Below are 18,488 nucleotides of genomic sequence, written 5' to 3'. Positions count from 1 at the left end.
CAGTATGTGTGTTCTGTTTTTATGGCTTGTCCCCATTACCAGCAGCAGTGTTCCGTTTATATGCAGGGAGGGAGTCTGGGAAGAAGGATGTGCTGCTGAGGCTTTATCTGTATCCCAAACCTGCAATATGTTTGTGTCTGACAGCACATCCACACTACGCTGGCTACATCTGAAAAAACAGTTTCCAGTTTGGACTGAGAATTTTTTTTGAAAGAACCTCGGACATGCAGCTTGAACACACGTCATTTTCACATGTAAACAGCATTTGTTTACTGTTTAACTGAATTAGTGTGGTCGTCGCTGGTCATAGTGAGTGCGAGTTATCGTATCAAACAAGCAAACACTACCTGTCTTTTAAAGGTGTCATTGCTCTCCTCCATACCATCGTATTGTCTGTTCGTCCTAGCTCCCTCCTCCCTCTCTAAACCACCGGAGCCCCATAATGGCCCCCCACCAGGGACAGTTTACTTTGCACCTAATACAGGATCATACAGAGAGGATCCTCCCCGTGTTCATCTCCCCATTACCTCCATCCAATCCTCATCCACCCCTCCGGCCTGACTGGATCCCGTACCTCTGGGGGATACTCACCTGTCACCATTAATGAGGGCTCCCCTGCTCAGGAAGGGGGAGGGAGTGGGAGGGCTGGGACATATAGAAAGGAGGAGGAGAGGTAGCTGTGGGATGCGAGGCCCTGACAGCCCCTTCCCTGTGATGGATGACGGATGGGAGATTAAGAAAGCCAGAAGCAGAGTGATTTCTGCTGGGAATAGCGCACCGTCGGGCTCTTGTAAAGACTTGGCAATGCACTCTTAACTATAAAGTCTTCCTTAAATGCGTGAGCTTATCCTAAGAGAACTGCAGGCGTAAAAATACACAGCACATACAGAAGAATACACGCCTGTTGGTTTAAATCACAAAAACAGCGATAAAGCGCGATAAAGCACAAAAAAGCACAGTGCACAGTCAGTACAAGGACAGGCACATTCTTAAACATGCAGAAGAAACTGTCTCTGGTTTCAGCTTCTCAGGTTTGGTTTTCTGCTTTTCTCTCTTTCACATGAGCTGACTGTTAAATATGCTTGAGTTGCAAGCAATTTAAAGATGTCACCTTGGGCTCCAGGAACTCCAGGAATTTTCAACTTTTCTGACATTTTTTGAAAGTGAATTCATTGCAAAAACAATTGACAAATTAATTCGGGGACATCAAGTGAAAGGTGTTGGAAGTTGTAAATAATTTTTTTTCATAATATTGACAAGAAACTGATCTTTGACATGAGGCGATGTGTTTGAACGCTGCCGCCTCCTCTGTGTAAGGAGTAGGACATCCTACCCTGTGGTTGATTTCCACAAATTAGTTGCAACATGTTCAAATTCTTCACAAAGGTTAACATTTTAGCTTATCATTTGGATGTGTTGCATTTTTGGACTATAACTGTAAACAAATATTTTGAGTGTCAATTAATTGTGCACACGTCTTCCTCTAGAAAGGTTTGTGCCTAACCAAAAACTTGAGTGCAGAAAAAGTATAGAGTGAAAAGTCAAAATGGCAGAGACTGAAGAGATGCAGACTGCTTCCCACAAAGCTAAGCTGTGCTTGGCCTGTCACACCCTTTTCTTCATTTTGCTTGTTAACCCCTGTGAAAGCAAATATCCCAGCTTGTCTGAATGCATATGGTGCTAAGCCGCTTCTAAGTTAAAGTAACTTGGCCGCCTGGACAGCTCACCTGGTGGAGCATGCACCCATATACAGAGGCTCAGTCCTCAACGCAGTGGCCACGGGTTCGGTTTCGACCTGCAGCCCTTTCCTGCATGTCGTTCTTTCTCTTTACTTTCATGTCTAAAGCTGTCCTGTCAATAATGAAGGCCTAAAAATGCCACTCAAAAAATCTTAAAGTAACTAAGTAACTACTTGGATTGCAATTATTTTCCCTGTCTTCTTTTTTAGTGTGTGTAGTGAGGTCAGGAGTGTTTGGTATCTACTCAGCTCCAGCGAGTACAAGAACTGAAACCGAATGAATGAACCATTAAGTATTGTAGGCAGCGTGAATCTCACTTCCAAATTATTGCAGGCGCGCAGTGCCATACCCTAAGGTGTACCACCTGCTCTAAGCCCCCCCCCCCCCCCCCACCACCACCAGCCCACCCACCTCACACACACACACACCCAGAGAGTGCTCAAGGGCACGAAACAAGAACAAAATACAGGGGACACAGTTTGACGCGTCATACACAATGAAGCCCCGAGGAGAGCTTTAATGGCACATCACGACACAGAGACAGATATAGAGACACACAGAGACACACAACAGCCCACGCATGGATTTCACCACTGAGCACAGCTGGAGATGAAATGTGTCAACGTGTCAGTGATGAAAACCAACAATTAACCTGACACGAGAATAGGCCGTCAGACAGAGGTTAAAGAGAGACAGAAAGATGACAAGAAAGAAAGAGAGACGGAGAGAAAAATTATACTTGCAAGTTGACTAGTCTGAATTATAATTCAAGAAACCAGCGATTGCATACCGGCTAATAAGTATGCCAATTCAAGAAATCAGAAATCCTTTTAAGATTCTATAATGACGTCATAGAAATCATCACGTCATGTTATTTTTTGGACTGACGGAACTCACATTACAGATATAATTTAGGATATCTCTAATTACATTCTGACTAGGAAGACTGAACCATTGAGTTGTATGGCCAATCTAACTAGAGATTTCTACAATCTATTTTTGTCTATAACAGATGTGAATTCCAGACATCTCAATGTAAATTTCGACTACTCAAAACTCAAATTAAAGATATAATTAAAAAAAAAAAAAGATTTATTTTGTACTTCACCATATTTAAAAGATATCTTAAATATCTTTTTGGATACCTCAAACTAAGATTTTTCTACTCAAAATTCAATTATTCAGTTATGATTAGTCAAAACTCTAAGTGTTCTAGCTAACACAACTGGCTTGTTGTAGTTGTGAAGCCAGTGAGGGTTCATGTAGTTGTCACTGCACTACCAACTCCTATGAGAATAAGCGCAGAAATGCAGAAGGTTTTTAATCACAGTTTAATGGCGGATGACCTGCCCAGGCGGCATGACATTCACACAGTAAGTCTGACATTTCACCGTCTCTGCGCATTAGGCTCGCACTATCAAAAAGAACACCGCTGTGGTCGGGTTGGCTCAGTGGTAGAGCAGGCGCACATATACTGAGAGGTTTATGCCTCGCCGCAGAGGCCCAGGTGTGACAAATTTCCTGCATAATAATAATAATAATAATAATAATAATAATAATACATTTAATTCATAATGCACTTTTCATCAAAGATCTCAAAGGGCTACAGGTTAGAAATGCAAAAGATAAGCAGTTTAAAATACAACAAAGTTCTGAAGGGGACCAAAAACTTTGCTAAAAAGAAATGTCTTAATGCCTTTTTTAAAACAGTCAGTGGATTGAGGTGCCCTCAAGGTGTCAGGGAGGGCATTCCACAGACGTGGGGCAGAAGCACAGAAGGCCCTATCTCCCATTGTCCTGAGTCTGGTTCTGGGTGAGTGGAGGAGGTTTGAGTGAGTGGAGCGGAGGGAGCGTGTTGTGTTTTGTGGGTTGATAAGTTCTTTGAGGTAGGGGGGGGGCATGTCCATGGATGCATTGATGTGTGAGGAGGGAAACCTTGTACTTGATCCTGGTGGAGACGGGAAGCCAGTGGAGTGAGTGGAGAATGGGGGTAATGTGCTCATGTTTCCGCACTCTCATCAGGATCCTAGCTGCAGAGTTTTGGATGTACTGAAGCCTCTGCAGACTCTTTCTAGGAATCCCAATGAGCATGTCTTCCCCCTCTCTCTCCCCTTTCTCACCTAGCTGTCCTGTCAAAACAATTAAAAGGTGGAAAAGCCCCAAAAAAAATAATCTTAAAAAAAATTAAAAATAAAAGAACACCGCTGCAACCTGCAAGAGGGTGGTAGGGACAATGGTGATATTCAGCTCTGCTCTCTAAACACACCCTCCATTATTCTCCAACACCCCTTCGCCTTTGCTCTCAAAAGGTCAGGGCAGCTCTATAAGGTGATTGGTTTCCATTTTAAATCGCTCTCTTTGTCTCATTTTCTCAATGCTGGGCAGCCTGAACACACACACAAGGTTCAATGCTACACACTGATTTATCATAATGAAAAAAACAGAGGTATTTAGCCAGGGCTTCAGCAGGACAACATCTAAAGACACACCTTATTCCTGTGTGTGGCAGGAAATACAGGTCTAAAAAAGCACATAATACGCCAGGTTTGGCTTAATGCATTCTCAGCTGCAACAGGCAAGAAGCAGCAAAAAAAAGAAAATAGGCTCCTCGTCCTTATTCAGGCATTCTTTATCTCAAACCAACAGATTTAATTGAGTTTCCGATGCACCTGCAGAATCTCATTAGGCGTGCAGACAGAGAGTCTGAGGAGCAAATTAAAAAAAGCAACAAAAAAGTAGACAAATGATTCAATTCCTAAAGACCCCTGATGGATGCACCTCTGCAGTCCAGCCTGATACAGAGACCCGGCCTTGATAGGGGGGCAGTGCCATCACCAGCCCTCTGTCCAACAATAGACACACATAAAGAGATCATATAATAAATATATAATGGAGCAGCAGTCAGTGCAGTCAGCCAGGCAGGCTGGCAGAACATGAGTGTGGGCTGAGGTTTTTTTTTTTTACGATGCTTGTTTTATTATTTATAAAGAGGATGAGGTTTCCAGGATGCCGGCTCGTTGTTGGCTGGAGTCCCAAAGCTGCCCCCATACACACACACACACACACACACACACACACACACACACACACACACACACACACACACACACAAAGTGTTTCTGGGAGATCCAGCTTCCTACATGGGTAACAACTGCTGCAGCAGCTTTCCTGTTTAAAGTGAGGCAACAACACAAGGCTTGAAAAGACTTTTGCCAAAGTGCCTAAGTGTGTCGGCCATTAAAAAAAAGGCAGTAAAAAGAAACTCCAAATCAATACTGGGACTCTGTGCGTTCTTCCACAGCGGTGATAAACGCCTGGGTTCAATAGCTCATGTCACCATGTTATAGGGCCCAACACAGACGCCGGCCGCTGCGTTTCAATATTTTATTAGTCTCATCCGCTATCTCTACCAATCAGTCGATATCCTGACAGAGAGAGAGCAGAGACTGTGACAGCGCCTGGCGTCAATCATTTTTACAGTCCGGGTCAAAGAGAGAGTAATCCAACAGATGCTAAGCTCACGGCAGAGATGTTCACAAGTCATTTTTTGGAAGTCCAAGTCGAGTCTCAAGTCTTTGAGCTTGAGTCCAAGTCAAGTCTCAAGTCTTTTCCCACGAGTCCAAGTCAAGTCTCAAGTCTCTGGCCATCTGATCTGTCCCTAACACTGTATTGTTAAATCTTATGAATTCAAAGCATGTCCTGTAGCTACCATCCACACAGTACAGTATCACAGTCAGTTGTGGGATAACTTTATGGGGTCTATTTAACACATCCCTCTAGCCCTCGGACCTGGTGAAATATTAACCAATAAAAACCAATAATATTAAAGTCTGTCACATCATATGGATACTATAACTATAAAGACACAATGTGCCTGTTCCCAGCATTAGCACAACACTTTGCGATGGTTAGCTTGTTACCTATGACGATATATGCTAAATGTAACGTCTCTTTCACATTAGCGTGTGAGTGACTGACCTATTGGGTGTGTTTTGAGATGCCTGATGAACTTCGACGTTGTTGATCCGGCATCATTTATCTTGGTGCCACACACCTTGCGTGTAGCTGTTGGCTTACTGCCAGTTTACCAAGTTATTGAATGCAAAACTAATGACAAAAGGAACAACTCCAGGAGGACTTGGTGTCGCCATCTTCAATGTATTTTTTTTTTTGTGAGTGCAAGCACATAAGGCGTAACGCATGTGTTACGTTGCACATTATGGCAAAGGGCAGGGGACATGAGGCTCGTCATACATTTCCCCAACGTATATGCGCCAATAAAAGAAAATAGAAATACATGAATACATTTAGATTTAAAAAGCAATAATTGCATGAAAACATGTTGTTGACGAGTCTCGAAGCTCGAGTCTGAAGTCTTTTGGGTCGAGTCGCAAGTCAAGTCTGAAGTCAGCCGTTTGTGCGACTTAAGTGCGACTCGAGTCTCAGACTTGAGTCCCCATCTCTGGCTCACGGGAGCTCTAGCAGTGGAGAAGAAGAGACACCAAAGAGCTGTGGTTGTCCCCCCAAGACAGTCAGTCAGTCAGTGGATGGGCAGTGCTGTAGCATCCATCAGCAGAAAGAAATCCCGGCGCAACTTTCACTTCAAATGCTTCAGCTAAAAACGGATGACATCACTTTCCCATTCATAGGGCAGCTGTATGGAAAACAAATAAGGAGACACTTTTCCAATGGCTGTATAGAAATTCGACTAGAAACCGCAGAATTACAATTTAGTTTTTTTTTTTTTTTTTTTTAGCATTTATTTCTCAAGATTGGTTTTCAACACAAGGTCTTCCCAGTTTAAATCCAGGGATGTTTGTCAAATATCACTTCTATCTCTGACCTCCATTGCTTCCTATCTCGGTCTGCTATGAGTATCTCACTTGGACCTTACACCTCTAACACAATAATAAAAATATGTAAATACAAATGCATTCAACTTGAAGGAAAGACATATCTTATCTTCCCAGATAGAAATCCCAAATAAGTATCACCACAAAAATCGAATCAACCAAAAGCTATTTGTCCACCAAATTTCAAGCAAACCCATTTGTTAAAGATATAACTCAAGCAATAACAAGCATACAGACTGAGAAAAACTACTTCCCACAGAGTAATGGAAATAATATCAGGTAGATATGTAATCAAATAGAAAATAGGAAAACACCTCATCATCCCAAAGATGTACAAACATCATTAGAGAAGAAAATGTGTTGCAATCACACAGACAGAAGCATGTAGTCAGTAACACATAGGGTTATGGCTTATGAATATGTGGAAAAGATATTTTTCCAGTTATTAGATGAACCCGTTCAGCTCCAGGCAGCTGGCATATGAGGGAGGCTGAGCGGAGGAGTGAGAGGAAGTGGAAGCAAAACCGTCGCAGGTGAAATGTAATATATTTTCCCATTCAAACATAATTTAAAGTCAATTTTGATTCCAGCTATTTAAATGTGAATATGTTCCTAGTTTCTTCACTCCTCTATGACGGTAAACTGAATATCTTTGAGTTGTGGACAAGACAAGACATTTGAGGACGTCATCTTGGGCTTTGGGAAACACTGATCAACAAGTTTCACTTATTTCTGACATTTTATAAACCAAACAACTCGTCAGTTAATCGAGGACATAATCGACGGTTTAATCAACAGTGAAAATAATCGTTAGTTGCAGCCCTACAATTCATTTTGCTCCCTTGGTCTCTCACCAAAGATTGCCTCGATGCTGTCTGTACCAGCAGTCTGTGTGCAGAGTATTGATTGTATTTACCCTAACTCCCCTCGTCTCATTACCTGAGCGTGCAGGGATACAGAAGTCAGTTTAATATTTGGAGCGTGTACACCAGTATTGTTATCCCTGCGGTGTGGAGTAGATTGCGTGATAAACGGCACGTCTCAAGCACAGAGATCAATAGGAGTTAACTAGAGAGAAAACCTGTGTCTATAGTGGCTAATCTAGTGGCTACAGCACAGGAAGAGGAAACCGAGTGAAGGGACATGAATGAGGCCTGGAGCACCAGGGACCACAGCAAATATGAAAACGAAAGGAGAGGAAGATAAGAGTCAAAACAAAACTTTCTCAAACGTTGCCCATATGTTCACTCCTAACTTGGCATGACATTAACTATTAAGTGTTATTTATGAAACTAAAAGTTCTTCATAAACTGCAAGGCTTCCGTGAAGTGAAGTTTTGCTCCTTCCTGTTTAAGTTATTTTGGTTTTTCTACCGGGGTAAGCAGTCTGTCACTTAGGAAACCAAAAGGCTAAAAACAATCCACCATCTTGTACAAATCTTTGAATAGGGGCATACTGTATGTTTGGTTTCATAACGGACTTCATTTTGTGGGGTCATAAAATGATTGTTTGGCATACAGCGCTTCAATTGTGTTTTTGCGTTTTCATTTGGACAGAGATTTTTGCTTGTGTGGTTGGGAGTCGTTTTGTTTTTTAGAACAAAAGAGAAACCTTGTTTACAAAAATACCTATGTATGTGAACATCAAGTTGGATTCCTCCAGAAAAAGCATGAGCAGTGAAAAACTGTTGTAAGCCTTATAGAGCAACAAAAGATTGCAAAATGAACTATAACAAATGCAATTTCAAGATATGATGGTCAAAATGCAGTGCACGTACACTCATGTGTGCCGATTCTTTTTAGTCCTTTCTCCAACCAACACTATCAACATCTAGATCTGCCGCAGCTCCATCTCCGCTCCATATTATTCTCTTTTCAAAGCTCTCTAGAGAATTTGAGAAAGGTGGCATTAAGAGTGCGTTGATATTCTGCAGAGGTTGCAGCGTCTGGGTCGCCACAATTACCCGAAGGGGGGGGGAGGAAAGACGACATAAAGAGATGAGAAGAAAGGAAAGCAGTGAAAGAGAAAGTGGGATAAAAGAGGAAGTTTACACAGTGAATCCATTGTGTATTCAGAAGTGTGACCGTTTCATTTTCGGAGCTCTCTGGTGTATGTTCTGACTCAGAAAACACAGCTGAGCGCTTCTCTGCAGACAGGAGACGCAGGTCCTCTACTTTATCTAGTCAGTGATTGCTGGGGATGAATGGAGACTGTTGAAGGACTCCTCTCAGATGTGTAGACAATGGCTGAGGTGTGGTTCGCTGTGACGTCCCTTCCCCCTCCACACTGACACATACAGTACAGACGCAGAGCCGTTTTAGAGGCAAACACACCACTTGGAGGAAAGCGCGCACAAACTTTCACAGGTGCACAATCATAAATTTTAACAGAGGGAGAAAAAATAAATGGGATCTGCACAATGCACACTCCACAAAGATTCCTCAATAATCAAATTGACTAATTAAATGAAATGACCATGCCAACGTCTGCCACGCACTCAACCAAGGACTGGAACAGGGTTGTGAAGCCAGGTCAGATAACACATAAAGACCCATTCATATCCGCTGCCAACGCATGTTTAACCATTTTTAAAATCATGTCAGGCTAAAAAAAGCTGCATAAGATACAAGATACAGTGTCTGCTTTTGTTATATTGCTCCAAAATCGCAAAACAGCTCATCCACCAGCTCATCTCCAGACCAGGAAGGTTTGGCTCTGTGTGTCCGGGCCTTAAGAGCATCCTCATGTTGCAGATTTCCATTTGAAATTACTGACATCCTGCTGTTTCTTTTCTATTTGTAGCTGAATGTGTAAACACACCTAAAAGGTAATGGAGTAAATGTACAGTAGTCCTCTGAAATTTCCTCACAAACACAGACAAAAACCTCAGTACATGTGTGTGTTGATGTGTGTGAATCCCCACCCTGTGCTTCAGTGGAGCCGGAGCTCGGCTGGTTCAAAACAATGGTAATACCTCAGCCAGGTGTCCAACTCCTCTCCTGCAAGCACGCCGCGAGGAGTCCGCGACATGAGCCAAAATAACTGGGAGGGTTGTGCGAATGTGTGTGTGTGTGTGTGTGTGTGTGTGTGTGTGTGTGTGTGTGTGTTTTATGCTATTACAGCCTGAGTAAATCAGTGCAGTGGGGTGAGGGGCCTGGAGTGTCTCGCTCACAGTAAGGGGCTCACAGGAAATCAATGGGAGAGGGAAACCCCTTCAGAAACCTGAATGGCCTCCGGCGAAAGAGAGACGGCAGAGCGACAACAGTGTGGGGGGGGGGGAGAATAACATATGAGGGGAAATGAGCAAAAAGGGGAGAGAACGGGAAGATGGTGGAAGAGGGATGGAGAGAGGAAGGTTAAGGTAGATATCTTTTCCATAGGGAAGACAGAAGTGACATGATGGATGGGCTGGGATGAGCAAGACTTATCCATATGAATACACTCATATAATAGTATGAGCCAAATATAAACATCGTTCTCAGATACAACACCCTGCAGCTGACCACAGCGGTGACCCAGATGATTCGTTTCCAGATGAGTGCTTTAATGCCAATGGAAAATTGCATGAATAATGCTAAAACACTATTAAAGAAAAGTAATCTCACATCAAACTACAGTAACAGTACCATATCTGTAGAAACACCGCAACTGCTACAACACTGGCACAATTTGAAAGGTCAATAAATTCAATACATAAGAGCACTAAACCACCTTGACTTGTCTGCAAGAATTGTTGGCTTCTGAAACTTAGTTTTAGGGGGGAAAAAACTTTTTAATTTGCTTTTTTTTTTAACACAGAGGATGGCAATTTTACACTCCAGTAGGTGTCAGCTCTAATAAACTAGCTTAACTGTACTATATACTGTAAATAGTATCCATCCATGTATCCATTTGCTGCCAGCAAAGCAAAGTAGCACTGACATCCTTCTTCCCTAGCCACATCCTCGAGCTCTTCCTGGGGGATCCAGAGGTGTTCCCAGACCAGATGTGTGTTCTGGGTTTGTCCCTGGGTCTCCTCCCAGTTGGAAGTATGCAAAATACCTCCACAGGAAGGCTCCCTGCAGATATCTGTGCTGCTCATTCTATGAGACTCAAACTAAAATATGTTGCAGATTTTAAGTAATGCTCTTTTTACCATGACAAAATTACAACAGTAATCTGGTTGTAGTGGGGAAATAAGAAAAGGAGCACATCTGAGGACTATAGAAGTGTATGAATAGTGAATGTAAGTGAATGTATACAGGCTTCACATGTAGGTACTCATCAAGAGTCCATGTTTGAGAAATATAATCAAAGTCAAACATAAAGGTTTTTATTTGCTGGTAGCATCCACTCACGCAGAACAGATTAAAAAAAACAAGGAGAAAGAATTGAAAACAGCAGAGACACAGATGTGATCTGTGCTGCTTTATTAACAACCAGATATCTGCCATCTCTCTCAGCACTGCAGCACACACACACACCACGGAGCATTTCCATTCATTAGCATGTATTCACTCTATAACTCGCTCACAGCGAACAGCCAGAGAAAGAGAGCGACGGGGGAAAGAGGAGAATGCTACGAGATACATCAAAAGCACACACCTTGTCAGTCAGCTGCATGGTGTTCTACCTTAACAACACCCGCTGCTGGATGCTACTTCTTAACACCACACACACATCCCCTAACCCCCAATTACGAGAAGGCAGCGCAGTAAGCGGTCCGCAGTAACACACCTGCCTGCCATACGTGGGACACAAGAAATGATTCTCAATGAGAAGAAAACAATGTGTGAGGAGAAAGTACAAACAGATGGAACTAGAAGGAAGTTCGTGTCGATGCTGTACAGTTCTTTAACTTTCCGTTAAACAAACTCAGATTTGATTTCTTGGCCATGAAAAATATCCTCAAGAATTTGAATTCAATTTCTTCCTCTGCTAGTTTCATTGTGATACCTGACATTATCATCTAATGGCGGAAATCCCATTCCTAATAACCACCACAACAACAACTTCTGTGTTCTTCGGCCTGGTCTTATTTATCCAAAAATGTTCTCAAGGTTTTGAGATATCCTGCTGATGAACTGAAATTCATTAACGTAGATGAAAATAGAACCTTTTTGGCACTGAATGCTCTACAAAAGACAAACATGTATATGCACCTAAACAAACACACACACACACACACACACACACACACACACACACACACACACCCCCCCCAAGGGTTCATAAGATATTCCCTGAGCTGAGTAAATGAGTTAAGGCGCAGGGAAGCTTACAACATGCACTATTCATGCTTCTTTCTTCCCGGACTCTATTTACCTCACCTCCACTTATTTACATATCCATTTATTAATTTATCTTTGGTGAAGGATTGCAGGCGGCTGTAGTGGATGATAAATGCTCATTAATATTCAGAGATGGTGGTTTTACATGGTCAGACTGAGACAAATTGTTAAAAAGAGAATTATGACTCCATGGATGAAGAAAATGGCTTTGCACATTTACACACACAATGTTCCCATATGGGTAATAGTATGTGTGTATATGAGCTAAATGAATGCAGAAAGCCGACCTGTATGTCTGTCTCAGGGAGAGTAATTATATGGCAGCGAGGGCTGAGAGGTTATTACGTCATCCACAATCTATGCCATCTTATTTCACTGATTAGCTCCTTCTCACTTGGCTGAAGGTAAAATACGCTGCTTTTGTGCTTGGTTGAAGAGGAACCAATCAGACTCAACCCTCCATCCCTGATCTAACTCCTTACTGGAAAACCTCGAACCTATTCCACAAATAACCACACACATCCAAAAAACAGAGATTACAGTTTTGTGTACCTGTGCAGTTTTGTTGTACACCTTCACTAAGGGAATTGTGAGAGAAGAGTTTGATGCCAAAGCCAACTTGGCAAATATGTCAACTTGGAGCCAACACAGCTTGCAGCAGTTGTGTTTTGTGCAGCATTTTGTGCGGAAAGATGAGGTAAAGAAAAAACATTTGAATCGCTTTGAAAAAAAGCTTGCAAAAAAAAAAGACTACTTGTCACTAAAGGAAGGTTCGATCTCATCATTAGTAACTTGACAAAGAAGAGATTTCTCTTAGAAATGTAGTTACGACTAAATTATGAAAAACGAAAATATGGAGATACAAGGTTTCTGCACGACATCGACGATAGAATGGTTGGCAATATGATATGATAAAAGGGATTCAGATACCAATAAAACTGTTATTCTCGTGGTATTAGTATTAATAAATTACATTCATTAGATTTTTAAGCATTTCACTCTGGAATCAAAGCATCAGACTCAATCAGATGTAGACTGAATGATATCAACGTCACTACAGCCATGTCAGTAGAGCGGCAAAAAAGTATTTTGTCTGCACGAAGGAGAGCGGTTATAGAAGTATTTGGACCTCATGTCAATGCTTATGAAGCTCTTATAGGAGCCACTTCCACAGGCAATTCACTCAGACATCCTCAGTCTCTAATGTTGACTGTGATCCAGGAATTATTTAATATATAATAAGTATATACAGTAAGTGTGGGAACTTGATTTTTTTTTTGCCTTCACCTCCTCTCATCTACCTCTACTTCAGTGTCTCGATTTCTCTAAATGCATATATGTTGTATTAATTAAAGACATCTATGAAAAAAAAGCCTAATGTATGACTTAGTTAGGTAGAGAGCAGACGTGTTAATGACAACAAACGGCTTCTAGTCAGTAGGGCTGGGTACCAAATTCAATACTTTTTAGGCACCAACCGAATTACCTCTATAATATCGAGTATCAAAACAAGCCCTCGTCATTCAATACCCAATTTCAATACCTAAGGAGTAAAACGCATCAGCTACAGTGAGCCAATAAGCACGCAGCATGTTTCTACCAAGATCTAATAATGTTTGTGATTGGCTGTCTAACGTTACACGTTGCAGAGGCACGCAGGAATAACTCTACGTTACACAGAGACGGGGCTCACGTAGTAGGAGCTGAAAAATAAATTTAAAAAATTGTGCCATAATGTGTAATGTTGTAATTTATTTTTGTTGTATAAAACTGGTATTGAAAAAAGTATCATTTAGGAATCAGTATTGAAGTCACGGTATTGGTTATCGTTACTGGTGTTGAATATTTTTGAACGACAACCAGCCCTACTAGTCAGTCCGAGTTGTAATCTGACCTGACTTGCATTTCAAGGCCCATTTCACCAATTTTTAAATCTATGTACTTGTAATCCACTTCACATAGATGACCTTTTACACACAAAACTCTTCACATCATCAGAAGCCTCTATCCAAATCCTGCAGGTTATGATGTAGTCACGGGACGAGCAGTAGCGACAAAAGAGAAAATGGTTTCAAAGTTTAATTTCTGCTTTCCCGTTTTAAAAAGTCTAACTTTATCTTTACTGGTTTCAAAGTCTCACAGTGTTGTTTGACTGAGAGGGATTCAAGGTCTTGAAGGGTTGAAATGAGGTTTTCTTGCCACTGCTTGGCCTGTGATTGCATCATCAGGGGTAAGATCTGTGCTGAGCGCAGCCGCAACAACAGCTATGATTCCCACGATTAGTAACTAAGTGTAACGGAGCACACTGCAGAGTTGTCGTGCACAGAAAGATAAGAGATTTGCAGTAAAAAATTGGTGAAGTGGACCTTTAAAGGAGGATGAGGATTGTGTGTTGATGACCAACAAGTCTGCTGAGCTTAACCCTCAGGGGACCGGATGACAGAAATGCTGACGTGTACAATGTATGTGTGTGCGTGTGTGACATACTGCGCTCGGGTCCATTCTTCCCGCAGCCTCATTGGAGGACTGTCTGATTAACCAACGGCATACGTCTCACACTCTTGACAGGTTAGTATGCATCCGTCACATTATGGGACACTATTACCTCTCTTCTCCTTTGAGTAATGTCACAGATATTTTTAAAGAAGCTTCTAATCCTAACTTTCAGGAGGTATTCAGTCATGGTATTCATGAATATGGCCAAAATCTTCTATCCTGAGAAGTAATTTCATATCTCGATAATGATATATACAGCATATTACGACATAGCATGTTTTCTGGTTATTAAATCCAAGTCCATATGAAATAACGGGTCCGTTTCAGAAAGCAGGTTTAGTGAAAACTCTGAGTTTGTTAACCCTGAGATGAGGGAAACTCTGGGTTTTCTGTTTCAGAAAGGGATGTTAATCAAACCTGAGAGAGAGGGGTAACTCCAGCCCGTTTCAGAAAGAGAGGGAACTTAGCCTCAGAGTCAGTTACTATGGTAACTGAGCCTGTGAACCTAACCTGGTCGGGAGCAGCTTTTCTTCAATAAACCTCGAGTTTCTCTCAGTCTCCTCCCTCTGAAACAGCGCTCTTTCATTTCCTCATTCATTCATTCATTCAGTCTGTATCAGGCACATTTTAGCGCAGTTTGTTATTTGCATGAATAAAAAAACAGCGTTGGTTTATTTTTGTTTGTTAGGCAGATTATAAAACTTTTTTTTTTCTCAAAACATAGCATTTCCCTTTGTCGACGATCCCATTGATGAAGAAGCTGGATTACTTCGCAGGGAGTTAAACATATGTCGGGAGATTATATTGAGGCCCAGACTATAGATGCATTTTCATTTCCAGATAACTACCTATGTGAGCGGTATCGTTTTTCTTCCCAGTCTATCAGTTATGGAGCCTACATAACCTTATCCATCCTCATATCACTAACGTCACCCATCATGGACATGCTCTACATCCCAGCAGATTTTTTTTTTTTATTTGTGTCTCATTACATTTTTTTTTTTGCAAACGGCAGTTTTCTTTACAGCATTGGTGATGCGGATATCATATATACATATTAGTAAAGCCACTGTATAGCAAAGCGCCGTCGGAAGAATGTGAATCGCTCTGAAACATTTTTTAAACGTTTTTGTAGTGTTCCCTGGACACAAACCAGTAAGAGCCATTAAAAAGGGAGTTCCACAGGATTGCAGGAGAATGATGTAAACCCTTTGAAATAAAAGATGATGAATTATAATTCTGTTAATGATGGTGCTGCAGCCTCAGAATGGGATTAGTAGGCCTAGGACTTCTTCGCCCGCAGGATTGCACCTAAATGAAATAGATTATAGGTTCAATACCATTTCACCAGTAATATTTATACTTATGATTAAATATGATATTAATACACTATATTGGAACTTACGCATTTACTCTAGCAGCATTTTTCTCCCACGCAAATTCTCGCTCTTTTGCAGCAGCTGCTGTATTGTTTTTTTAATGAAATACATGTTGAAACTCGCTGTATGTGCGCATGAGTATTTCCGCAAACCAGATGTTTGTGGTTGTTACCATGGTGAATCGTAGTATCATGGCTCCATTCATGCTGCCTTTTTATAGTGATGGTGCACGCGCTTAACTCTGAGTGAACCTACTCTGGGTTGATTGAAGCAACTCAAATCAGCTGTTCTGGAACCAAAAACTCAGTTTCCCATCTCAGAGTAAATCAACTCAGTCATCAGGGTTAGACTCAGAGTTTGTTAAACCTCCTTCCTGAAACGGACCCAACATGTTAAAGCCTATTTCTGTATACTTGTGACAGAAATGATAAAGTCATAATATATACCACAGACATTTTGATATTGTTTTGACGATATATGTCGCCATATCGCCCAGTCCAAGGTCTGATGGTGCTGCCTGAAAACCTTTTCTAACATAACATTACTACCTACGACAGACAAAAGAAAACATTTAAGACTTATAAATTCAATTTAAGACCTTTTAAATACCTTCTAAAGCCTTTTTGGAGTTTTTTAAGTTTTTTAAGAGTTTTTGTTATTCAGTAACCTTGGAATCTGTGACTCAAGTTGGGTTTAGATTTGCTGATACAGGAAATTACAGTGGGCCAATAACCCCTGAGCTCCTGATCAAGGAGGAGGAAAACAAAAAGGCTGGATCGATGAGGAGAGCCACTGTGATATGTAGAGGAGGGGGTGGTGGAGAGAGGGTGATGGATCCTCACTTGGGGAGGTGACAGAGGCAACGAGAGAGAGAGAGAGAGAGAGAGAGAGAGAGAGAGAGAGAGAGAGAGAGAGAGAGAGAGAGAGAGAGAGAGAGAGAGAGAGTCTCGGGATGGAGGAGTAATCTTCCCGCCCGTTGATGAACGCTTCTCCTCGTCTCATACATCATCAGCATGCGACAGCACCTCTGGACTGCAGTCGATATCATCTGACTTTGATGGTCATTTTTCTCTCTTCAAGTATCTCACCCACGTTACAAAACGGACCCAGTGAAAGGCTGCGAATGCAACAACACAGGAGAGGCACACTTGGCTGTTTGACAATTTGTCTCTGATGCACGCCAACATCAACTCTTTTTTCCAAGCCAAAGAGAATGTGATGCGATTGCATGGACAGGATCACAATTTAGCAAATTAATCTGCTGGTTTCGGAACTTCCATCATTACAACAATTTTTTTTTTAGCAAGTAGCATCGTGGATTAGAAAATTAAAAACGTTAACCTGCTTTCTCCAATAAGATAACAAAATAACAAATTACTACCAAAAATAAAACAAACAGACCAGAGACACTAGTCTTCCAGGTCTCATTTGTAATGCCTGTAAAGCCTTCATCGTGAAAGCCCTTGTAAAATGAGGCCAGGTTTCTGTGAGGAAACAGTTACTGGAGTTTGCTCTGCTGACACACTTTTACTACAAGTCAACACACTGAAGTCCTTGAGAAGTTATTTCCCGTGACCGACACCTTTATCCAGACAAGCAGCATCTTGGCAGGTTGATAAGATAAGAGATGCAACGGTCCAATAATCATTGGTCAAAGCCAGCAAACCAAAAGTCATTAATCATGTCAAAGCACACCTGAGAAAATTCTTTAATGTGAAGGCGGTCAAAACAAAATCGAGCCTCAGTCACTGTAATTTAAGGAAGGTGGATTTATCTTCATTTTGTTACGCTTTCAGAGCATTTAGAACTGACAAGATCAAGTCAAGTTTATCTATGTCCTACAATCACAAGTTTGGGCTTTATAATCTGTACAACATAAAACATACTCTATCATTACACCATAGACTGTCATAAGGGGGAAAAAAAAACAAACACTGGGAAAAATCTAAGCAGAGGAGGGACTGCTCTTCCAGGATGAAGAAAGACTGAAGTGAGAGGAGCTGCTGGTTTTACCATTTTCTTTGATGATAATACTCAATGTTCTTCAACACAGAAACATTGTAGTTTCCCAAATAATATAACAACACTACAGGTTCATGTTACGGCCATCAGCTTGAATCATGTCCGTTTTGTTTTCTGAGAAGAACAGAATTTTACGCTTACGTGATGGGATGTTTCTCACCAGATGCTTCTCTCCTGAAGTTTATATTTACAGACTTGTACCTTTGTCTTTTTTATCTTTTCACACAGTTGCTCACCTGATGAATCAAACACGAGAGTTTCATGTCCATCCGAACCTTAGAAGTGACTCCAACTGTCTGTCACCTAACACAAAAATTAACGGGACTTTTACGTCCCAAACTATGGACGCCTGACATAACTCCTATCACTTCGTCACCCTATGTGCCTCATGTACAGAGAGTAGATGGTAAAAAGCAGGTTTAGGAGAATTAAAAGTAGCAGGAGAGAAATAGATTATAGAACCAAGTACCAGTATAAAGTGCCAACGCTACAAAGAAACCAAAAAGTGTAAAAAATAAAAAAATAAAAAAGGGATAGTAGCAGACTTACATTATAAGACCAATGTTTCCTCTAACTGGTTTCGGTTAAGTGCTTGCAAACTCTATGAAAGCTCTACTGGAGGAGGACTCAGTTAAACGTTTTTAAAGAGTGTCAATGTGCCCTCAGAGTGAACTATGGAGCTAAACCGCCATCTGTATTCTGCTCACAGTAGCAGCAGAGGCCCTGCAC

General features: G+C 41.4%; 1 protein-coding gene and 1 long non-coding RNA gene across 3 annotated transcripts in view; both read right to left on the bottom strand.

Moving 5' to 3' along the window:
* Positions 1-18,488, bottom strand: part of nav2a (neuron navigator 2a) — a 250,490-nt gene that overhangs the window by 208,857 nt on the left and 23,145 nt on the right. The gene's annotated exons all lie outside the window — the stretch shown is intronic.
* Positions 8,108-17,036, bottom strand: LOC118494690. The gene is made up of 3 exons (XR_004896819.1): positions 17,024-17,036; positions 15,061-15,070; positions 8,108-8,157 (listed from the first exon to the last, which is right to left on the bottom strand). It is a non-coding gene; the product is annotated as an uncharacterized LOC118494690 (long non-coding RNA).

Source organism: Sander lucioperca, chromosome 3 (assembly GCF_008315115.2).
Source record: "Sander lucioperca isolate FBNREF2018 chromosome 3, SLUC_FBN_1.2, whole genome shotgun sequence".
Taxonomy (NCBI): Eukaryota; Metazoa; Chordata; class Actinopteri; order Perciformes; family Percidae; genus Sander; species Sander lucioperca.
The sequence above is the reverse complement of the archived record's forward strand: the minus strand, read 5'-3'. Positions and strand labels throughout refer to the sequence as shown.